The sequence below is a fragment of the Olea europaea genome, chromosome 22 (genome assembly GCF_002742605.1).
Source record: "Olea europaea var. sylvestris chromosome 22, O_europaea_v1, whole genome shotgun sequence".
Taxonomy (NCBI): domain Eukaryota; kingdom Viridiplantae; phylum Streptophyta; class Magnoliopsida; order Lamiales; family Oleaceae; genus Olea; species Olea europaea.
Window position 1 is genome coordinate 8,836,194 of NC_036258.1, and position 26,126 is coordinate 8,862,319.

Here is a 26,126-nt window from a genome sequence, read left to right on the forward strand (position 1 = left end):
GGGCAGCATTTTTCTAAAGAAAGCAAGCTAGCTCAGTGAAAGTCATTCTTGATTCAATTTGTAGTCGTTTAGAAGTTGTTTCGATTTTATTAACAATGATAAATGCGGTTTGGAAGAAAAATTGGGGATTGAGTTTAGGTTGTTTTGAATAATTTATATGTGAAGCGAACGATTGACTTTTTATTTTGGATTGAAATCTTCTTCACTTTTTACAAATTTTTAAATATAATTTATCAACAATTTTCATGTTATAAGTGGGGATAAATCTATTTGTACAAAATGATTGTACACATGTAGTTGTTAAAAAAGTGTTGTGGAAAGGATGAATTGTTTTTAAAATTTTTCAATTACTATATGTCATGTTGCATGTTGTCAAAATCATTGTACATCAAACATGATTGTATAAGTGTTGGGTTTTTTGACTTTTTATAAGGGAATACCCCATAAATCCTCCATTTAAAAACCACATTTCAAAACTAACAAACTTCTAAATTTTTTTCAAAAATCAGGTAATAATTAAATTTATTAAAAGTTTAATTATAATATAGTATAATTAATTTACTTATCCCACCCTATCTCCAACTCACCCACCCATCACATCAAACCCTTCTCTTTCTCTCTTCACCCACCCCACCTTCGGCAACTTCTCTGGAGGTGGCTCGACGACTTCTCCGACCACAGTTCCGACAATAATTCCAAGGAATATGTGGTTTAAAAATATGGTTAAAAATGGTTTGACTGATTATAATTTACAAACAATTATAAACAGGTACCGGACAAGGAAATGTTGAAAATTGATTTGAATATTTTACTGCATTTAACTTTGCAGATTCCCAGTCTCTGGAAGTTATCCATTCTAGGTTAGACACGCGGCAGACTAACAACACGATCCACCACCAATCACCAATCATCATCACCTTCACCTCCAAATGTTTTGTCTCATTTATCTTAAACTGTTTCGTTCTAATCCTAGTGGAAACTAGACTAGCAAGCAACGAAGGAAAGCCAGGGACATCTATGAAGAAAAGAAGTAAATTCCAACTCGTTTTCCCTTGAAAAGATTTCCCAAGTTGAGACCTTTTTAACGTAGAAATCAACTCAAAATGCATTCATGGTTGTTGGTTGCTCTTCCTTTTCTCCATCACAAGATATTCCTGTAGTAACCAAAATATGTACAGTCTGCAAGTACTTTTCAACAAAAAAATTTATAAAGTTCTGTAAGCATATAGTAATGACATAATAAAAAAAAATTCAAATAAAAACAAAAGAAACAAGATTTTATTGCCAAAGAAGACTTCGAATTTAGTGAAATTGAAAATTTTTCCATTCAAATTTGAATAGATTGTTGAACATATACTACAAGTGAAGAGTATACTAGTTGATCTAACGTCAGATCACTACAAAAAAAATCGAAATCGCGACAAAAAAATGTTGTTGCATAAATAGAGATTTTATTGCAAAAATAATTTTGCAATAACAATGTGTCTATTGTTCGTATTGTCGTGCTACAACTTTCGATCATTCATCACATTAACAAACTGACAACATTATTCATTTGACACAAAAAATATGAAATAGCAATGAGATATTTCTCACCGTAATATCGTCGCAATGCCTATATGCCGCAAAAAATTAGAAGGGCGACAAGTTATTTTGTCGCAAAGATTGCTCCAATTAAGTTTTTGTGAGAACTATGTTTGTTGTGAATACTATTTTAAAGGTATAGCCTTTGTTGCCTATTTAATTCTGCAACAACACATGCTTGTAGTAATATATCTTTAATAAAAAGTCATGTTTGTCATCAAATTCATTTTAAAATGTGTTTAACATCACTACACCAAAAAAAGGGCTATTGCAATGGTCAAAAAACGTTGCAAAAAAGTCATTTGCAACGTTTGAGCGTATGTTGCGAAGCTTGATGTTGTTGTTGAGGTAAGACTTTTTGCAGTGTTTAAAAAACGTTGCAAAATCCTAGTCTATTGCAACGTTTAGCAAATGTTGCAAAAGCCTATCTATTGCAATGTTTGCTAAACGTTGCACTATACTAGGGTTTTGCAACGTTTAAAAGATGTTGCAATAGCCTATCTATTGCAACATTTTTTAAACGTTGCAATAGCTAATTCACATTCTTTTTTTATCTATGCTTAACACTACTAAAAATTTAGTTCTTTGATCAAATAAGTCATTCAAAACTAACAAACATGTACCACCAAAATAATAAACTAACAAACACATTACTTATTAAATTTGTAAAATATTCAACACATAATCTCTTCCAAAATAAAATTAAGAGTCTCCAAACATGTACTACCAAAATGTAATTAGGAAACTACAAAAATCGAAACTTAAACTTGAAATCGTCGCATGTTACTTGATCAATATCATTGCCACTAAGAGGCTAATACCTTAATCAAGAAGTCTAACACTACTCTTTGGCCAAGTAACAGTACTTCCCATGGCTTCACTAAGAGTGCGGAATTCATTTGTGGGTCTGTATAGGGTCAAATTGCCCATATAGACTTCCTCAACCCAAACCTTCCAACAGTCTCAATCGAGTGGCAAGTGATACACCTTTGCACTTGGATCTGTTGTGGCAATCTTCCCTTCTGCTACGACTTCTTCCTCCTCAAACATGTACCAATGCAACAGTTGACACTTGCATTTGTCTTGGGGGTAGTACTTCCTTGGATACCACTTCCTTGGTGTGACAACAAATTCATAATAAACAGAAAGTATTCTTTTTAAAATTAGAATGCTACAAACTGAATATATATTAAATAAACATTTAATAATATAGGAAATGGAAACTTGAGTAAAAGCAGTTGAATTCATATCCTCCACATTCTGTATAATAATACAAAAATTACAAAAGTTATTATACATGTAATTGGCTATATAAAGCTATATAATCATAAAATGTATAAAAAGTAACTACTTATAACCTGCTGAGAAAACCTAATAAATGCTTCCATTTTTTCTTCTAATGCCCCCATCCTTTGTGCCTGAATCTATATTTGGCTTTCAAGTTCTCTAACTCTCTCACTACTTTGTATTTGTCCATCCACTTTTGATGGTACAACTCCAAATCCAAGTCCCCTAACCCTCACATGACGTTCAGAACCTAAAACTCGAGCTATAGCATCATCAAGGATAGAATCTTCGGCAGACGTATCAGAAATTGATGTGGCACAATCTTCAATCTTTTTCTGCACATCTGGAACTCAAATCAAATACTAGCAAGTAATGCAACTAATAAATCAAATTATGCTTAATTGAACATTGGTATAATAGACATACCAATGTTTCGGCAACTGCTTCATTAATTGGTTTTCCATCTTTTCTGAGATGTCCATATTTCCATACTTCTGTTCTTAACCCTTTTAAAAGTGGATTCTTTTTCTTCTACAGTACAAATGTAGTAATCAAATATATTGAAATTGGACAATTTAAGTAAAAAGACATGATATGTTCGTAAGAAATACCATTTCATAAGTCACACGTGGATAACCCTTTCTACCCATAGTATGGAGAAGCTTCTGATTAGTTCGCATGTTGCTAAGCTTGGAACTTTTCTCCTATTGAAAAAAGAACGGAGTATAAAACAACAATAATTAAAATAAGGGTTAAGCTTTACATGCAAATATACTTACATGTATTTCGGATTGAAAAGATTCTCTAGAGCTAGAATAAAAACCTACAACATCAAAACAAATAGATGTTATTCAACATTTCATCGCAATATGAATTGATAGATAAATCACTTGTCAAAATATTCTAGAAAAATTGATCATTATGTAAAAAGTATGTTGTCTACAAAAAAGGGAGTTACCAAACTACTTTACGTATCACACAGTACGCCTTCAACATCTATCCTTGCATAATTGTCATCTTCATCATGTTTGTCTATAATTGGCTGTGATATATCTAGTGGAATAGTTACCTCATAATTAGTATTTTCTTCCAAATGTGATGCATCAAAGTCTCTCTGTGGCGTTTGCAAAGCCACATACCAACTAGATGTTTCATTTTCCCTAGAATAAAATACTTGTTTCACATGTGTTGCCAAAATGAACGAATCATTTTCAAATTGTCTCTGTCCTTCGTGAAGATTAACCAAAGTGAATCCATCTTCCTTTTTTATTCCGTTCACAATATTTGCCCAATTACACTTGAATATTGGAACATGAAACGTATTATAGTCAAGCACTATAACGTCATGCAAAACTCCATAATAAAGAACTTGCCCAACTATTTATGCATTATCTTTTGTACTAGATCTACATATGGTCGTTGCTTCAACTAAAACGCCACTATTTTGACGAGATTTTTCTGCATCTTTAGTGTGAAATCGAAGACCATTTATAACAAAACTAGAATATGACATGGATTGATATCTAGGACCACGTGCAAGCCACTTCAAATTGTTCGAAACTTTGTTCATCAATAGCTGAATTTGAATCTGTTATTATGTTAAAAATGTTAGAAATAAAAGAATAAATAGCACAACTTTGAGACATTTATTTGTTGATGTGTATTCCAACCTTATCATCCAATCAGGCAGCAAAAGCATTAATGTGCTTATTGTTCAATAAAGCCTCATTTCTTTCCAGTCGTTTGTAAAAACTCTTCAATTCATCCATATGCATCCTAAGGTGAATAAAATATATCAAAAATTATGGTTAACTATTTAAAATTATTGAACTCTATATTTAATAAACGTACTCTATGTATGGTTGAACTTCTGTACTATTCAGTAACACGTAGCGATGAGCAACTTTCAACATCTCATTGGATAGTATAATTGTCTTTCCTTTAGAAATTGTACGCCCTGCAACTAGGAAATTAGTCTCGTATTCTTCATTGTGTACAGGCTTAGAACCTATTTTAGATGCTTGTGTTACGTATTTGCTACAAAACTTCGCATTTTCTTCAACAATATATCATTCAGCTATGCACCCTTCAGGCCGTGTACGATTCATAACATACTCTTTCAACACTTTCATATATCTCTCAAATGGATACATCCAACGATATTGTACTGGTCCACATAGTCGAACTTCTTTCCCAAGATGAATTGTTAAATGAACCATTATATCAAAAAAGGAAGGCGGGAAGTACCTTTCCAATATGCATAAAGTTTCAGAAATGTCCTCCTCTAATTGTTCAACCTTATTTCTATCTACAATTCCTTAACATATTTCGTTGAAAAATGAACTCAATTTAAAAATAGAATTCCTTGGTCCTTTAGGTAGAAACCCTCTCAACGCAACTGATAATAATTGTTGCATTAACATATGACAATTATGAGATTTCAACCCAACTATCTTACATTCTTCCACTGATATGCAATTTCCAATATTAGATCCATAACCATTGGGTAATCTCAAGTTAGCAAGACTTTTGTAAAAAAATTGCTTTTTTGCTTTTGATGAGGTTTGAGGAGCAACTGGTAGATAGAATTTATTTCCTCTACTCTGAGGATGTAAATCATGCCTAATATTCATTTCTTCCATGTCCTTACGAGAGTTAATGCCATCTTTAGATTTTTCTTTGACATCCAGAAGTGTACTGATGATGCTTTCACAAATATTCTTCTCCACATGCATCACATCCAAATTATGACGTACAAGTAAAGTCTGCAAATCAAACGCCAATGGAGTTATAAAAACTACACACAATTATAAGTATTGAATAAAAATGAAGGAAATATCACAACAATTAACTTCCAATATGGTAGATTGAAAAATATTGACCTCTTCTTCCACGTTATATTAGATTGAGTTGTATTCTTCTTCCTCTTCCGTTTCCCACTTTTTCCCCAGTCGTTTGTAATTTTATCAACTTCAATAAAATCTTCTTCACAATTTTTTATCTGTGGCATAATACCATGTTCAATATGTCCATCAAACCAGCTCTTTTTCATGCGAAACGGATGATCAAACGCGAGAAAATTTCTATTTCCCATGTATGCAAACTTCCTACCATGCTTCAACCATAATGAACATGTACTCTCACGACAAATAGGGCATGCAATTTTTCTTTTGACGGGCACCCAGATATATTTCCAAATGCAGGAAAATCATGTATTGTCCACATCAAAAGAGCTTTTAAATTAAATGTAGACTTTGTAACAGCATCATACATATCAACCCATCATTCCATAACAACATTAAGTCGTCTACAAGTGGTGCCAAATAAAGATCTATGTCATTACCTTGCTGTTTTGGTCTCGGGATCAATAAACTCAACATCAAACTTTCGTTTGACATGCAAATTGAGGGAGGCAAGTTATATATAGTTAAGATTACTGGCCAACAACTGTATTTAGAGCTAAGATCTTTGAAAGGATTAAATCCATCAGTAGCAAGACCTAATATAATATTTCGAGGATCGGATGCAAAATCTGGCCACCTTCGATTAATCATTTCCCAACTCAATGAATCAACTGGATGCCTAATCTTACCGTCTGAACTTTTATTATTTGAGTACCATCGAAGTTGTGCTGACAATTCATATATTCCAAACATCCTCTTCAGTTTTGGTATTATAGGAAAATAACGCAAGACCTTCGCTGAGATATTTTTCTGAATTTTTTTTGTCCGTTTGTTAATTTTCCATCTCGAGCAACCATATTTTGGACATAATTCAGCATGCTCAAGCTCTTTTCTATATAGACAACAATCATTTAGGCAAGCATGTATCTTTTCGTAGCCAATATCAAATGTATTGACAAGTTTTTTCATCTCGTAAAATGAGTTTGGAAGTGTATTATTATCTAGCAACATGTCTCGAACAAGATTTATAAGTTCATCAAGAAATCCCCAATGTGTGTTTTCTATAAGTTGAAACATGTCTCCTAATTCAAAATTTTTTTAAACAATGTGTGTTAATTATGCAAATTTTATGTGTGATCTTTTTACTTTTATTTAGTGTGCGGGAGAAGCAAATTTAGACTAAAACATACGTGTTTCTGTATCTCTTAATTATAAAATATAAGATAAGATGCATCGTCTCACAAATGAATGAGAACAAAAGAGAACAAAACCAAATTTATGTTCAGCTTCTATTAATGATCTAGAAATAGTGTTTTGTTTCTTTGATTTTCAAGATACCAAAAAGGTACCAATAAAAACATAGTATCCTATTACTGACCTTCGTGTGACCAAACACACCCCTCCAATTCGAGTCATTGTAAGCCCTAAATTGCAGGTCTTATGTGAAGGAAATAGCATCCTTGACCTGGTGCCCTTATTTATGTATTTGAACACTTTTGAGCATCATTTAAACAGGGTATTCTAGGACTTCGCATGTACTGACTAAACAATTGCACCGAGTAAGCCAAATTAGATCTTGTGATAGTTAAATAAAGTAATCTCCCAATAAGTCTTCTATAGATAGAAGGGTTTGATAAGAGTTCTCCTGGATCTTAAGAAATTGTGACATTTTGATATAATGGAACTTGACAGGTACTTCCCTAATTGTCCCTGAGTCAGCCAAGATATTCAGTGCATATTTATTTTTATCTTTTTTTTCCCTTCAATTAATACCTTCTTTGCTTTTAAACGATCTTTGAGCATGTATAAGATAATTATTATTCATGATTACAGATGATTATTTGTTTTCTTTTAAGGAAACACCAAAATATGAATATTTTCATTCAGAGTACTGTTCCAACTGGATAGGACGGCAGTGATATATAAATATTCTGTAATTAAATGACAAACTCTAGAAGCAATTGCTGCGTTCATGAATGTATAATTGTTTGATTACACCACTTTATATATAGTTCATTTCATTCATGATTCTAGTCTCTAGATTATATCTAAATTTTGACTAACATCTCCCTTTTCTTTTTTCAGAATCAAGAAAAGAAAATTCAGAACGGCTGAATTGGAAAATACAAGTCAGATATGCATATTGAGGAAAGCTGCTGCTTGTTTTGAGAGAGATGGAAGAGCAGAAGTTAAAAATATCAGTGAATGTGCAAAGTGTGAAGGTCAACCTCCAGATTTGAATTGAATTGGCTAATGCCATAGTATTCCTTTGCATACTTGCACTAGAAGAAGTATTTCAAGTTCTCTAACTCTGCCACTAGAAGAAGTATTCCTTTGCATACTTGCACTACGAATTTCCCTTTCAGATCTCACACCTCTATTCCAAGAAAATATTTTGAGAGCACCCAAGTCTTTGATTTTGAATTTGTCATCAAATGAGTTTTTAAAAGAATGAATGATTTCCATTTTGTTACCAGCCACTATAACATCATCAACATACACTAATATAGCTATAAAAGAATCTTTTGTACTTCTTGTGAACAAAATATAGTCTTAGACTCCACATTGAATCTTATGTCTAATACCTGCCAAAATAAGCAGACCAAGGTCAATAAGACAATAACACGTTCTCTTTTGTAAGACGACAACATAGCAAACAACTTCTGGGCTTGATGTACAGAGTAATGAAATGATGTCTTGTTTTAATTAAGCTAAAGTCATTTTGTTCTTCCCTGATAGTAATATTTTTCAGTAAGACCGCAAGGTAAGTACACGTAAAACTAGAGGCATAATCAATATTTGGAAACCTATTGGTGGGCGGGAAATTCACTTACAAGTTACATTAATTGTTGCAAAATTCCCATTCCTCTTTTGACAAATTTAATAACTCCGAGCTGTCATCTTCAAACATGATCTGGTGAAGCACAAAGATGAGTAAGTGGAACTTTTCTTGTTTGGAAACAGAAAATTGCATCAGAACAGCTATTGCTGCCTCACCAAATGTCTTTTTGTGGCCTTATGAAATCGTTTTATCATCCCAAAAGACCTGACAATTATGAATCAAAATGAAACAGAATATTCAGATATTTTGTAAGAATATTGGTCATGTCACATGTGGCAGACAAGTATAAAAATTGTTTGTTTGGTTGTCAACACCCAAGGAAAAGGGGAAATAAAACCTAATCAACCACGACGCTAGTTCCACACAGCAATAGCAAGGCTAAGAAAATATTTTGAGAGCACCCAAGTCTTTGATTTTGAATTTGTCATCAAATGAGTTTTTAAAAGAATGAATGATTTCCATATTGTTACCAGCCACTATAACATCATCAACATACACTCATATAGCTATAAAAGAATCTTTTGTACTTCTTGTGAACAAAATATATTCTTAGACTACTGAAATCCTTGCTAAAGATAAAAGAAGACAACTTTGAGTACCATTATCGAATACAAACTTTTGGCTGATCACTTGTAGAATAGCCTGTGGCAGTTCCGTATAAACTTTCTCATATAAATCTCCATGTAAAAAGGCATTTGTTCACATCAAATTGCTGCAAATACCAGCCTTTCATTGTTGCCACAAGAAGTAAAATTCTCATAGTCACAAGAAGTAAAAAAGCCTAGAAAAATCCAACAAAAATGTGGATGAAAAATATGGCTGTTCCTCTTTAGATCTCTGTTTTTAAAGCAGTGAAGCACAATAAAGAAAGTAAAAATTGGAAGCCAAGTCTCCAAATATCTGATTCATTAAAAAATATTTTGGATTACATAGTTACCATTTTTAACACTAATTTTACATCCTGTAACTTGATAGATTTCTGTTAGCTCCAATTTTGCAAGGCATTGAACTAATATACAATAGAATCTGCAATTCAATAGACGAAGAAGATAAAATTGTAATTCATTTTCCACATACAATTGAGCTTAAGCAGTTTCAATAATTTTCAGTAAGACTGCTAACATAAATCAATTTCTCTGATCATCATTGAATCTACAAGTTCACAGCAAAACAGAGGAGAATCAAATAAATACTTATAATTAACTCAGCCATTAATTACGTAGTAATACTCTCCCATTTCAATTTGCTATAAACCCTCTTAAAAGAACTTTAACACAGTAACACTCAACCCTCATAAGCCATTCCATTCCCTTAATCCCTTTCCTTTCCCAACAGCCAACTCTTTCCAACAACTTCTCTGAAATTCAATTATAGTACACCCCACAGCCCTCGTAGAATAAAAAAGACCATTTATCAATTAAAATCAAGCCATCAAAATTATAATAAGTAAATGCCTAAATGTAAATAGTAAAAGACTAAAAGAGTTGAACTCACTAGGGAAGAAAACTCAAACTCATTGGTTCGATGACGAAAATGCCCAGGCCCCAGCCAGTAACCACTTGACAGAAGGAGGCCGCTCGATGTTTGAACTCACTGGGAGTCTGAGATAGTGGCCAGTGGGACTCGAGCCTCGAGGCTCTGTACCTCCATCGCTCCAGCAAACTGCGAAGCTAAGTAGCCAACTAACCAAGCGAGGAACTCGAAGACTGGAACTGGAACTTTGGAAGATTGGAAGAGTTCAAGTCTGGATTCTGGAAGTCATCAACCGGAGCTGGAAGGCAAAGAAGGAGAAGTCGAGCGAGAGATAAAATTGAATGGATTTCAATTTGGGAATTTTAGGGATAATGGATTTCAATTACGGGCTTGGGCTTGAGAGTTTTGGTTTATAAATGGGTATTCAAATTACAATTTTGTTTGGGCCAAAAAATGGAGTTGGGTCAATTTTATTTGGACATGGGCTGCTCACAAAAATAAATGGGCTAAACCAAACAAAAAAAAAAAAAAAGGAAACTAATGTATCTTTTGCAACGTTTTTGGAAAGTTGTGAAAAGTTTTATTTTTTGCAACGTTTAAAAAACGTTGCGAAAGTTGTCTTTTGCTTTAAAAAATGTTGCGAAAAGTCTACCTTTTGCAACGTTTAAAAAACATTGCGAAAGCTCTACCTTTTGTAACGTTCAAAAGATACCTTTTCGCAACATTTTTTAAACGTTGCAAAAGGTAGAGCTTTCGCAACGTTTTTTAAACGTTGTAAAAAATAAAACTTTTCTCAACTTTCCAAAAATGTTGCAAAAAGTATCATGGCAACATTTATTTTAAAAATGTTGCCAAAACTCAATATCATTGACTAATTGCAACATTCACTTATTGAAATGTTGCAATAGACTCTTTTAGCAACACTTAACTACCGAATGTTGCCTTTTATGTATTGCAATAGACCATTTTTGGTGTAGTGTATATGTTGAATAAGTCATTTTAAAACATTCAACATTTGTAGTACAATTTATTTTGTAACAAGTTGTGTTTGTAGTTAAATTTATTTCGCAACACAAAGTGTGTCACGTCATCGTTTGTGTAATGACGTAAATTGTTGCGTAATTTGATTTGTGATTATTTATATATGTCGCATATTCTTTTTACAATATAAAAAGATTTACACAAATTATTTTATGGCACTGGACAAACATATATGTGACACGTACGTTGTATTGTAGCTGAATTTATTCCGCAATACAAAGAGTTTTTCGCTTCAACGACGTACAATTGTTGCCTAATCATTCGTGCAACTTTTAAATGTAAATTTTAAAAAAAATCCTATTATCGTTAACCAAATAGATAAAAGACCAAAGTATTATGTATAGACTTGATTATCCCAAAATATTTTTAGAAAAAAATACAAAACATAGTAGATTGCTACTTTTATACATCATTTCGCTTGATGCAAAGCATATCCAAAAAGGATAAACGTAATTCACCTTACCGCTTTCTAGGCCACGAGGATGACCAACAGCCTCGAGCAAATCTCCAAGGAAGTAATACTGATTTACTAGAACCCACTTTGCTTTAGTATTGTTATCCTCCCACATGGTTTGCATCAGAAAAACAAAAGTATTAACACCAAAAAACTTGGGCAACATTGTTTAGCAAACTAGCGTTTTCACTTGCAACAAGGAACATTTACAGTGATAGTTTGCATTGTTGATAATTCAGCCTGATTAAGGTACTATAATAGTCATTGTACGTGTTGGAGTCGAACCCTGTTCGCCTATTTAATGCTTCCATAATTTGATTTTTTGGTGAAACCGTGTTTTATTAAAACATGACTTACTTAGTTTTGATACTTTACTGGATGGCCAACACGTGGACTACTCTTGGACGTTGGATTAAACCATTTCATCTAACTTGAGTTAAAAGGCTGGAGCCTTCTGGAACGTTGCAAGACCCTTTCATTTCACTCTCGACTCTAGGGTTTCTTTCAGAGAGAAAAAATGGCGATCTGAGTGTTTCTGTGTTTCTTTGAGTGATTCTTGTGTAAAATCTCCGATTTTACACTAAGTGCAGTAAGATCTTCCTTCGATTGTTGTATTCTGTGTGAATGGTGAAGAAATCTGAGTGATTTCTCTGTTGTATCATCTGGTGTTGTTCGAAGGTTTTGTGGACTGAGATCTGAGTGAATCTCTGTAGATCTGTTGCTGTACTTGAGAGATAAGTCTCATTTTTCATCTCTCTGAACGTTCTCTAAATCTATTGCCATTTTTGGCTGTTTAGTGCAACCGAGTACAATCCAAATCTTTGGATGCTCAACGGGAGATGTAGGCGTTAGATGTGGTCACCGAACCTCCGGAGCTTAGGCCGAAATAATTCCTTTGTGTTCTTTTAATTTTCTTCAATTTATTTCTGTTCGATTGAGGTTTTCTTGTCCTGAATTTTAATATCGTGTGATCCTGTCCTTATAGTGGTGTCAGAGCCATGGCCAAAGGAACAAGATACTTGGATCTTAGAAAATTGGTGGACCTGCAACGGTCTTGAATCTTTGGAACTGCCAAAAGGCAGATTGAGAACAATACGAGTTATTCAACTCGCTTGGTGAGACCTTTTTTAATTTTCTGTAAATTAATTTTCAGAAACTTGAGTTTCCTAAATTTCCCTTGATTTTTTGGTGCATCGTTGAAACCCTCTTGAGACTAGTCTTTGTCCAGTGGCTCTTGCGAGGCCCCTGGAATCTGAGATAAATTAAATACGGGTGTGCACTTGAAGAATCTTGTTGGAGAGAACTGTGAAACCTTGAATTCAGTCTCTGTGATTGTTGTCTGTTAATTGATCTTACCTGTTTTCTTCCAATATTGCGAGAATTGTGAAACTTTGTACTACTGTGTGTTCTACTGTATTTCAAACTTGATACAAATTAACTTTTCTTGACTTCTTGGATAAACTACTATGAGTCCAAATTAATCTTGTATGAAAATTTGTTTGCACTATGACTACTGCTAAATTTGAAGTTAGTCAATTTGATGGCAAAATTGATTTTGATATGTGGAGTTAGAAAATGAAAGCCATTTTCATGCAAATGAAATGTGCTAAGGCATTAGATGATTCATGGCTGAGGGTTTAGCACCTAATAAGAAATCTAAACTTGAGGAAATTGCTTGGAGTACCATATTTCTGTATTTGTCTGATAATGTGATCAGAGAGGTAGGTGAAACTACTACTGCCTCTGATCTTTGGGCCAAACTTAAGGCTAAGTATGAGACCAAAACCACTCCAAACAAATGTTTTTCTTCTCAAACAATTTTTCTCCTTTAAAATGGATCCTGCAGTTGACATAGAAGAGAACCTTAGTAGGTTCACAAAACTTACCCAAGACTTGGCCAATTGTGATGAAAAACTTTCAAAAGATCAATTTGCTGTAGTTCTGTTAAACTCCATAAGTGACAAGTATAAGGACATTAAAGTTGCCCTTGAATATGGTAGGGAAGAACTCACTGTTGATGATATAACCAATGCTTTTAGGAATAAAGCTTTAGAAATTAAAGCTGAGTCAAGTAACAGTCATACTGGAACTGGTTTCTTAATTAAAGGAAAATCTTTTGAAAAACCTACACAATTTTAAGTTTTCAAAAACTAATAGAAGATGGGTTGACAAAAGTGAAACCAAAAATAATGCAAAAGGTAAAAAATGTTATTATTGTGGTAAGCTTGGTCATTTTGCAAAAGATTGTTTTAAAAAAGAAAAATGATTCAAAAGAAAAGGGCATTGATGGAAGTAATGCACTGGCCCATAATAAAACTAAAACAAAAAATGGTTTTGTGTTAGTAAGTGCTGAAAAATGCATAAGTAATGAATGGATACTTGACTTAGGATGTTCTTTTCATATGTGCCCCAACAAAAACTATTTTATAAATTTAGAAAGAACCAAAGGGGGACATGTTATAATGGGAAACAACTTTGCATGTAAAGTGTGTGGAATTGGGACTGTCAAATTATTACTAGAAAATGATAATGTTTTGTTTCTAGAAAACACAAGACATGTCCCAGATCTGAAAAGAAACTTAGTGTCCTTAGGAATGTTAGATGACATGGAGTTTAACATAATTATGGATCAAGGACATATAAAAATTCTTAGGGGAAATGACTTGGTCACTTTAGCCCCTAAGAGACATGGCCTTTACTGTCTGAAGGCAAAACCTTTGCTTGGTTTAACTGCTTCTGTTGTATCTGAAAAATTTACTTTGGCAAAACTATGGCATGAAAGGCTTGGCCATATTGGTAAAAAGGGTTTAAAAATTTTGCATTCAAAAGGTGTTTTTGGAAAACATAATCTTGGTGATTTTGACTCCTGTGAACACTGTATTTTGGGAAAGCAAGCCAAACTTCCTTTTCAAAGTGGAATTCATAAGTCCAAACAAAGACTTGAGTACTTGCATGCTGATCTGTGGGGTCCTGCCTCTGTCTCTACTTTAACTGATATTTTTTTACTTATAGTTGATGATTTCTCAAGAAAAATTTGGATTCATCTACTAAAGTCTAAAGATGAGACATTTCTTGCTTTTAAGAATTGGAAAATTCAAGTTGAAAATCAGATTGATCTTAAAATAAAATATTTAAGAATTGATAATGGCTTGGAATTTTGCAATTCTGAATTTGATAATTTTTGTAAGGAATATGGCATCATGAGACATAAAACTGTTCCACGCACACCACAACAAAATGGAATGGCTGAAAGAATGAATAGAACTGTGTTAAACAAAGTTAGATGCATGCTATTAAGCTATAGACTGCCTAAAATGTTTTGGGGTGAAGCAGTTAAAATTGCAGCTTATCTGATTAATAGAAGTCCTACTAGTGCATAAACTTTGCTATTCCTGAAAATATGTGGTCTAATAGTCCTGTAAATTACTCTTATCTGAAAATATTTGGTTGTGCTGCCTATGCTCATCAAAATGTTGGTAAACTAGAACTAAGATCATTAAAGTGTGTTTTCTTGGGTTATGATGAATATGTTAAAGGATACAGATTATGGGTTAAATCTGAAAAAGGTTATAGAGTAATAATTAGAAAGGATGTAGTCTTTAATGAATCCTTGATGCCATGTCTTGAAGGAAAAGAAAATAACTTAACTGAAAAAGATGTTCAAATTGAGTGGAGCCTTCCTGCAGTAACCAAAATATTACTGCAGAAGGAAATGAAAATGAAGAACATGTTATTTTACCTGAAACTGAAGATGAAACTGAACATGTTGAAGAGACTGATTCTGCAACTCTTCCCCTTGATGAGTATCAACTCACAAGAGATAGGGAGAGAAGGCAAATCAGACCCTCCACTAGGTTTGATAGTGACACCTTTGTTTCATTATTTACCTACCAAGACCTAACTGAAAATGAGCCAAACAGTTTTGAAGAAGCCATGGAATGTAAAGAAAGAAAAAATTGGAGAATGGCCATGGAAGATGAAATGTCTTCACTCCTTAAAAATAAGACATGGATTCTAGTTGATAAGCCCAAAGGACAAAAATTAATTGATTGCAAGTGGATTTATAAAATAAAATCTGGAGAAGGTGATGATAAAAACATAAGATATAAAGCTAGACTTGTAGCAAAGGGTTTCACATAAAAAGAAGGTGTGGACTATACTGAATTTTTTTCTCCTGTTGCTAAGTATGTTACTAGCAGATGTTTACTTGCTCTTGTTACACAATTTAAATAGGAACTTGATCAACTAGATGTTAAAACTGCTTTCCTATATGGAGAATTAGATGAAATAATATACATGAAACAACCAATTGGTTTTGAAAAAGGTGATCTTGAAAACACTGTTTGTTTGTTAAAGAAGTCCTTGTATGGCCTAAAGCAGGCACCTAGACAATGGTACAAAAGATTTGACACTTTTGTCTTGAAACTTGGATTTAAAAGAAGCCAATATGATACTTGCTTGTACTGCAAAGGTAGTGGAGTTGAAATCTCATTATATCTGATCCTGTATGTGGATGATATGTTGTTGGCTAATTCTGATAAATCAAAAATTGATTCTATTAAATCAAAGTTAAGTTCTGAGTTTGATATGAAAGACCTTGGTCCTGCTAAAAGAATATTGGGCATGCAGATTTGGATAAACAAGGATAAAAATATGTTATTTTTAAATCAATGTGACTATGTGTCTAAAATCTTGAAAAAATTCAACATGCATGATTGTAAGCCCCTAACACTGCCTCTTGCTAGTCATTTTAGATTATCTTCTGAATTTTGTCCTAAATCTGAAGATGAATATGCCAGAATGTCAAAAATTCCATATGCTAATGTAATTGGCTCTGTAATGTATTTGATGATATGCACTAGACCTGATCTTACATTTAGTATTAGCATTTTAAGTAGGTTTATGAGTAATCCTGGTGAAGAACATTGGTATGCCTTAAAATGGTTATTGAGATATCTTAAGGGATCATTAAGTTTAGGCTTAATGTTTAAATCATATAAAAATGAAATAAGTTTAAAAGGGTATACTAATTCTGATTTTGCTGGAAATAGAGATAACATAAAATCAACCTCATCTTACTTTTATACATTGTGTGGTACTGCTATCAGTTGGAAATCTCAACTTCAAAAAGTTGTGGCTTTGTCCTCTACTGAGACAGAATATATAGCTGCAACTGATGGTGTTAAAGAAGGAATATGGTTAAATGGTTTATTGACTGAAATGGGTTTTAATGATAATCACATTATACTGTTTTCTGATAACCAAAGTACTATTCACTTAAGTAAAAATCCCATGTTCCATGACAGATCAAAACATATTGATGTTAAATATCATTTTATAAGAGAGATAGTCTCGAAAGGTGAAATTAAGATTGAAAAAGTCTCCACTCATTTTAATCCATCTGATATGGGTACAAAAATAATTCCTGTAAACAAATTCTTAAACTACTTAAAACTTTTATCTGTTGATTCTTTGTGATTCTTATACAGGTACTTGGAGCAAATGAAAAAGATGTAAGATTATGCTCCTGGCTGCACTAATGGCTCAAATTCTGGTAGCAAGGTGAAGATTGTTGGAGTCGAACTCTGTTCGCCTATTTAATGCTTCCATAATTTGATTTTTTGGTGAAACCGTGTTTTATTAAAACATGACTTACTTAGTTTTGATACTTTACTAGATGGCCAACACGTGGACTACTCTTGGACGTTGGATTAAACCATTTCATCTAACTTGAGTTAAAAGGCTGGAGCCTTCTGGAACGTTGCAAGAACCTTTCATTTCACTCTCGACTCTAGGGTTTCTTTCAGAGAGAAAAAATGGCGATCTGAGTGTTTCTGTGTTTCTTTGAGTGATTCTTGTGTAAAATCTTCGATTTTACACTAAGTGCAGTAAGATCTTCCTTCGATTGTTGTATTCTGTGTGAATGGTGAAGAAATCTGAGTGATTTCTCTGTTGTATCATCTGGTGTTGTTCGAAGGTTTTGTGGACTGAGATCTGAGTGAATCTCTGTAGATCTGTTGCTGTACTTGAGAGATAAGTCTCATTTTTCATCTCTCTGAACGTTCTCTAAATCTATGGCCATTTTTGGCTGTTTAGTGCAACCGAGCACAATCCAAATCTTTGGATGCTCAACGGGAGATGTAGGCGTTAGATGTGGTCACTGAACCTCCGGAGCTTAGACCGAAATAATTCCTTTGTGTTCTTTTAATTTTCTGCAATTTATTTCTGTTCGATTGAGGTTTTCTTGTCCTGAATTTTAATATCATGTGATCCTGTCCTTACAATACGTAAGAGAAGGCACACAGAAACAGCATGCATAGATCACTAACATTTTGACAAGATTAAATAAATTATATGGCTTGGCTCAAGGAAGCCTACAAGTACAAGCATAGATTAATGAACTTTATGTAGACAGCTGATTACTAAGATTTGTTCACTCACGACCAATTGGTCAAGTCATGGTACAACTTAAAGATTAAAGTAAAGAAGTATTAACCTGTAGTTTCTTATTAAGAGTAATTTGGTTATAATAAGCTAATATATGTTTATGGAGATAATGTTAAGTTGAGAACATATTGCAGGGAAAATCTCAAGTTTCACCAGTTCGGTTGACTGAACTTTTCTGAAATCTGGTAAGTTTATGAAAAATGAGGAATCCGGTATTCTCGATTTCAATACCGTATATGCCTTTTGTCCAGTAAGATGATATATAACAGCAAGTTACAATCATACAACTAATTGAATAATAACAGAATGAACAACAAATCAACTATTGAATTTACTGCAATAAATAACAGAACGAATAATTAAAATTGCAGGAAATGAAATTTCAAACCGAGGCCTGTGTTACACACAGTTTCCTTAAAACAAATTCGCCCCCTCACCGTCCGTGCTTGAGGTTTAAAACGAGCGTCCATTTTCTAGGATACAATGGTAAAACCAATAGCTTCCGAGCACCGCAGAAACCACTCCGACGAACTGAACTAGTACCTGAACTACACCACCACCAAGACGGAAATGCAGAAAAGACAGAACTGTATGCAAATGAATTTCTTGTGTATTCTAAACTTGAAAGTTTTTGCTTTGGTGTATTGAAATGGGGAAAATGAGCCACTATTTATAGGCTAGGCTACCATTAATGGCAATGACCTTTGGAGTTTCTCATCTTTTTCCTATGTGAGATAAATTCATTTTTCCCACATAAACTCCCTTTTGAGTGACACACTTTGAGCCTCAATTTCTCATTCACCCGAGTATCATCTTTGGTAAGTAAGTATATGATTTCGATGTACCCACGAAGGAGAACACAAATCAACTTTCATCTTCCAAATTGAACAACCGGGTCTCACTCAAAACTCGTGCCAAAATTGGCCCATAACTCAGTTTTTTTCCCCAACAATCCCCCACATGAATGAAAATTGGGAGCGACTCATGCATGTGACACATGACGACTTATGAATATGACACATGAATGTGACACATGACGACTTGATGATATAGTTCAACAGTTGAAACCTGCATAGGATAGGTAGGTGTTACCCTTTGAACCATCCCTTGTGAAAGCATATTTACTTCACTGGCTGACCAGTAGACGCGATGTCCTTGAACTGTTCTGCCGTTTATGTAAATGATGATACACTTCACACAGGATTCTTCCTAACACATTTCAGTTCTCATTATTATGTTCGGTTTGGCCATGAACATATGCCTGGTTCTGTGAGAGTTCACAAGAATTGCGCCTCACACAATTCCCTTAGAAGCGGCCCCACTTCTCTCTCACATAGGTAATTTCTTATTACAAGTAACCCGCATTACTTGGCTTGATTTTCGATGCATAAGAATCATTAAAAGCCTATTGCTTATCCTCCATCTTTACGCGCATCACTGTCGCATCACAGGAATGGACAGAAGGTAATATCCCCTACAGTGATTCTATCAAGTCTTTACAATTAGGTTGTCCCTTTGAACCTAGATCTTGGGATCTCTAGTCAACTAGGTTGGGTTTTCCTTTGTATTAACTTATCCATTCAAGGGCTTAAGTCCCATTCCTCTCGATGATTTCTCAACTAACTCTCTATTTACCCTTTGGTTAGTGGATCCGCAATGTTATCCTATGACTTTACATAATCAATAGTGATAACTCTAGTTAAGAGTAGTTGCCTAATGGTATTATATCTACGACGTTTATGTCTAGACTTACCATTATACATGTTGCTCTGTGCCCTTCCAATTGCCGATTGACTATCACAATATATGCAAATTGTTGGCACAGGCTTGGAATATCCTCTAAGAAGTTGCGTAGCCACTCAGCCTCTTCACCACTTTTATCTAGAGCTATAAACTCAGATTTCATAGTGGATCTGGCTATCACTGTTTGTTTAGAAGATTTCCGTGATATAGCTGCATCTGCCAATGTAAACACAAATCCACTCGTGGACTTTGAGTCTTTTATGTCGAATATATAATTAGCATCACTATATCCTTCAATGACCGCTGGATATCTGCTATAGTGCAGTCCAAAATTACGAGTATATCTCAAGTACATTAGTACTCTTACTATTCCTTTCCAGTGACCAGCTCATGGATTACTCGTGTATCTACTCAGTTTGCTCACTGTGTAGGCTATGTCTAGTCCTGTACAACTCATCAAGTACATCAGATTTCCAATATTCTCGAGTATTCTACTTGAGACACACTTTCACCTTTGTTCTTAGATAGATGTTGACTCGTATCTATCGGGGTTCTAGCCATTTCAGTATCATCCTTACTGAACTTTCCTAGGATTTTGTCCACATAATGTGACTGGCTTAGAACAAGACCATCTGATGTTCTTGAAATTTTGATTCCAAGTATAACATCAGCTAGACCCATGTCTTTCATGTTAAATCTCGAATTTAACATGGTTTTAGTGGATTTGATCACCATATCGTTGCTACCAACAATAAGCATGTCATCAACGTAAAGACATAAAATGACATAACCATTTTCAGAGTCTTTAACATAAACACATTTATCACACTTGTTGATCTTAAATCCACTCTCCATCATGACACTGTCAAATTTCTCATACCATTGTTTTGATGCTTGTTTCAAACCATACAATGACTTCACCAATTTACACACCTTCTTTTCCTGCCCTGGAGACGAAAACCCTTCGGGTTGTTCCATATAGATTTCTTCATCTAAATCTCCGTTCAAGAAGACAGTCTTAACATCCATTTGATGTACTTCAAGATTTCGTAAAGCAGCAATCGCAGGTATCATTCTAATGGATGTTATTCTTGTTACTGGAGAATATATATCAAAGTAATCAAGGCCTTCCAGTTATCGGTAACCTTTTATTACCAACCTGGCCTTATACTTTTCAATAGTTCTATCTGCTTTCATTTTTTGTTTGAAAATCCACTTGTAGCCTAGTAGTTTACTTCTTGGTGAAAGATCCACTAGCTCCCATGTATGATTTTGCATGATAGAAACTATTTCACTTTTAATGGCCTCTTTCCATTGAGGTCCTTCCGAGGAGTTCACAGCCTCTTGATAGTTTTGAGGTTCACTTTCTAGCATATAGGTCAAAAAATCCGGACCATAAGATTTTTCTGTCCTTTCCCTTTTGTTACGTCTAGGTTCAACCTCAACCTCCTCTTCTGATTCTTGGTCCTGACTATGTTCAGTCATAATCTCATACGTCCATTTAGAAGAACTTGTCTCTTCTTCGGACCTGCATGGAAACACATGTTCAAAGAACGACGCGTTTCTCGACTCCATTATCATGTTTCTGTGTATATCTTGGATTTTAGATTCATACACGAGAAATCGATAAGCACTACTGTTATGTGCATATCCAATGAATATGCAGTCTACAGTTTTCGGGCCTATCTTCACCATCTTTGGTGTTGGGACAGCCACTTTAGCAAGACACCCCCACACTCGTAAGTATTTACAGGAAGGCGTTCGTCCTTTTCATAACTCATAAGGGGTCTTCTCCATTTTCTTTCGGGGCACCTTATTCAAAAGGTAATTTGCTGATAACACAGCATCCCCCCACATGTTCTTAGGTAATCCAGAACTTACTAGCATCGCATTCACATCTTCTTTAAGGTGCGATTTTTCTTTCAGTAACACCATTTTGTTGCGGTGAATACGGTGCGGTGGTTTCATATATGATTCCGTATTGTGCACAGAATTCAGCAAACGATTCTTCATACTCACCACCTCTTCGATCGCGTCTTAGCACCTTAATTTTCTTGTTAAGTTGATTTTCAACTTCATTCTTATAGAGAAAAAGTTTCTCTATCGCTTCATCCTTGCTTTTTAGTAAATACACTTAGCAGTATTTCGTGCTATCGTCGACAAAAGTAATGAAATACTTGTTGCCACCTCTTGTTTGTACAAAATTTAAATCACATCTATCACTATGAATTAAATCAAGTGATTCCGTATTTCGTTCAATTGACTTAAAGGACGACCTAGTCAATTTTGCTTCAACACAAGTCTCACATTTATATTTGGAATCAACATGGAATGCTAGTATGCATTTCAAGTTAACTAGCCTACGTAAAGTATCATAGTTAACGTGTCCTAGTCTACCATGCCACACATTGAAAGACTCAAACAAGTAAATAGAAGCATTCACTTTATTATTCATTTTTGGTTTAACAACCATTACATTGAGTTTAAACATTCCATTGGAAACACAACCTTTTCCGACAAACATTCCACTTTTTGACAAGATGACCTTGTCTGACTCAAACACAATGCGAAAACCATGCTTATTCAAAAGAGACCTGGACACAAGGTTCTTGCGGATTTTCGGCACATACAACACGTTTTTGAGAGTAAACTCTTTTCCCGAAGTCATCTTCAGAACCACTTTTCCTTGACCCTTGATTTCAGAAGTTGCTGAATTTCCCATAAACAACTTCTCTCCATTCTCAACTATTTCAAAAGCAGTAAATAACTCTTTATTAGAGCACACATGTCTCGTAACTCCGATGTCAATCCACCATTCTTTTGGGTTAGAACCCACCATGTTCACTTCAGAAATGATTGTTGCGAGACTCATCTCCGACACATCATATGCCATGTAATCAACCACATTTACTTCTTTCTTCTTCTTTGGCAATCTGCACTCCGAAAATTTGTGACCTACTTTGTCACAGTTGAAGTACTTCTCTTGAAATTTCTTCTTAGGAATGCCCCTTTTGGTCCCAGCTTGATCTCTTTTCCACTGGATGGCCCCGCTTTGGTTTTGTAGTTCTTACTACCTTGACCATGTTCAACAATATTGGCCTTAGCTACATCAGGATTGAACCACTTTTTTTCAAAACTCTTGTTGTCTTCTTCAATTCGAAGTTTAACAATCAGTTCTTCGATGTTCATTTCCTTTCGCTTGTGTTTCAGATAATTCTTGAAATATTTCCATGCGGGAGGCAATTTTTCAATGATTGCAACCACTTGGAAAGTTTCACTCAGAATCCTCCCTTCGACATGAATTTCGTGAATAATCACTTGGAGTTCTTACACTTGACTGATTACAGTTTTGGAGTCCACCATCTTATAGTCCAAGAATCGGCCGACGATAAATTTCTTAGCCCCGGCATCCTCAGTCTTATATTTCCGGTCCAAAGACTCCCACAACTCCTTAACAGTTTTCATGGTGCTATACACGTTGTATAGCGAATCTGCCAAACTGTTCATGACGTAATTCTGGCATAAGAAGTCCGAGTGGTTCCAAGCATCAACAACACTGATTGCTTGAATATCCACCTCACCCTCTTGGAGTTTTGGAGTACTTTCAGTTAAGAATCTCGCAAGATTCAAGGTGGTCAGATAGAACAGCATTTTCTGCTGCCACCTCTTGAAATTCAAGCCATTGAATTTCTCCGACTTTTTCCCATGGTTAATCGGTACATTAACCGGAACATTAGCCACATGTTGGCTCACAACACGACTTGGTACTTGAGCTACAGTCTGAGTCATAATAGAGTTAGGCCCTGCAGCCATAGCTGTACCTATAGCCAAACTAGGCCCTGCACCCATAGTAGAACCCACAGCCTGAGTTTGGATACCTACAGCTTGGGACACATCCATGTTGGAATTCATGTTGGTGGAACCGGTTGCCATTTCGTCTTCTGAAAGAACCAAACAACAAATTAGTTTTCACAATATAACAAATATAAGGAACTAATCAGTTCAGAAATAATCAATATAGGAAACCAATTTTTCCTTTCTGAAAATCTGTTTTAAACTTGTAGGGGAAATCTTAAGTTTCACTAGTTCGGTCGACCGAACTTTTCTGAAATTCGGTAAGTTTATGAAAAATGAGGAATCCGGTATTCTCGATTTCAATACCGTATATACCTTTTGTCCGGTAAGATGATATATAACAGCAAGTTACAGTCGTATAACTAATTAGATAATAACAGAATGAACAACAAGTCAACTATTGAATTTACTGCAATAAATAACAGAACGAATAATTGAAATTGCAGGAAATGAAAGTTCAAACTGAGGCTTGTGTTATACACAGTTTCCTTAAAACAGATCCGTCCCCTCACCGTCCGTGCTTGAGGTTTAAAACGAGCGTCCATTTTCCAGGATACAACGATAAAATCAGTAGCTTCCGAGCACCGTAGAAACCACTCCGACGAACTGAACTAGTACCTGAACTACACCACCACCAAGACGGAAATGCAGAAAGACAGAACTCTATGCAAATGAATTTCTTGTGTATTTTAAACTTGAAAGCTTTTGTTTTGGTGTATTGAAATGAGGAAAACGAGCCACTATTTATAAGCTAGGCTAACATTAATGGCAATGACCTTTGGAGTTTCTCATCTTTTTCTTACGTGGGACAAATTCATTTTTCCCACATAAACTCCCTTTTGAGTGGCACACTTTGAGCCTCAATTTCTCATTTACCCGAGCATCATCTTTGGCAAGTAAGTATATGATTTCGATGTACTCACGGAGGAGAACACAAATCAACTTTCATCTTCCAAATTGAACAACCGGGTCCCACTCAAAACTCGTGCCAAAGTCAGCCCATAACTCAGTTTTTTTTTCCAACACATATATGGCTATTTTATTGAGGAAACAAACAGTAAATGTACTTAAATATAAACAGAGAAGAAGTTCAAGAAAATGACACTATGAAAAGCTTTAGATCAATGTTCTACAGGTGTGATCACAAGTCAAGCATATTCAAGCAAAGGCCATGTGGTTCGCAATGTCCGTAAAATGTCATCTAAAGATTAAATCAGTTTGAACAAAAGCACCCACAAATATTGAATGGAGGCTCCTGAAAGAAAAGAACATGTCAAAAGAATAATCAGACATCAAATATCATTTTGTGACAATCTTTATTCGCTTTCCCTACTTCAATGGAAAGGGAGAATCACCCATCTAATAGCCCTTTCTGAAGTCTGAAGAAAGGGTCTTTCCAAGCAAGATGCACTTCTTACCGGCTTTCATCAACATTAAGTACCAGATAGAAGAAACCATTAGTAAGGAGTTCATGGATGCTTTTTTCTCAAATATATATATATATATATATATATATATTTTTTTTTTTTTCCCTCACAATATTTGCTACAAATTTTAAAAATGTGTCGCGTTAAATTGCTTATTGCAATAGCTTTTTGTATGTCGCAAAATATCTTGTTGCGAAATAACAATTTTGTTGTAGTGGATTCAGACTAACGTGGAATCGGAGAAGGAAATAATAACTTTGTTGAGGGTGGGTTGAGAATCTGGTGAATCTAACATCAAATTTCGGTGTTGGAGAAAAAAATTGGGGATTGCAACTGTAGCAGCTTGGTGATGGAGGGAATACTTAATAGGTGACGATCATCATACCGATCGGTTTGAAGGGAGTGCCAATCTAGAAGGGAGTCGTCGAATTTCATTCTTCGTTTGTTCTATTCCGCTTTCTGCTTTGAAAATAGATGGAGAAATTGTTCCACTATGGTTCCATTCCCTTTTCTCCGTTACAAATAGAGAGAGAATTTTTGTTTTTTTTGTTTTTTTTTTTTTTTGTTTTTAACGCCTGATTCTTGTAAAAATTTCTTAATCACCTTATTCTTTATAATTAAATCTTAAACTCTTGGTTTTAGGTAATTTTCCCTTCTTTTATAATTGATTAATGGATTCCACTTGAATTCATATCATTTATTATTATTATTATTGTCGTCGTCGTCATCATCATCATGGCAGAATATATTTTCAAACATATACTCAAGGTGGACCCAAGGGGGTCACGTGGCAAAATATCTTGTTGCGAAATAACAATTTTGTTGTAGTGGATTCAGACTAACGTGGAATCGGAGAAGGAAATAATAACTTTGTTGAGGGTGGGTTGAGAATCTGGTGAATCTAACATCAAATTTCGGTGTTGGAGAAAAAAATTGGGGATTGCAACTTTAGCGGCTTGGTGATGGAGGGAATACTTAATAGGTGACGATCATCATACCGATCGGTTTGGAGGGAGTGGCAATCTAGAAGGGAGTCGTCGAATTTCATTCTTCTCTTGTTCTATTCCGCT

At 34.7% G+C, this 26,126-nt stretch overlaps 1 long non-coding RNA gene across 1 annotated transcript; it reads right to left on the reverse strand.

The window, feature by feature from the left end:
- Positions 1-3,162: 3,162 nt before the first annotated feature.
- On the reverse strand, positions 3,163-3,555 carry LOC111371234. The gene is made up of 3 exons (XR_002698543.1): positions 3,483-3,555; positions 3,298-3,402; positions 3,163-3,206 (listed from the first exon to the last, which is right to left on the reverse strand). It is a non-coding gene; the product is annotated as an uncharacterized LOC111371234 (long non-coding RNA).
- Positions 3,556-26,126: the final 22,571 nt, after the last annotated feature.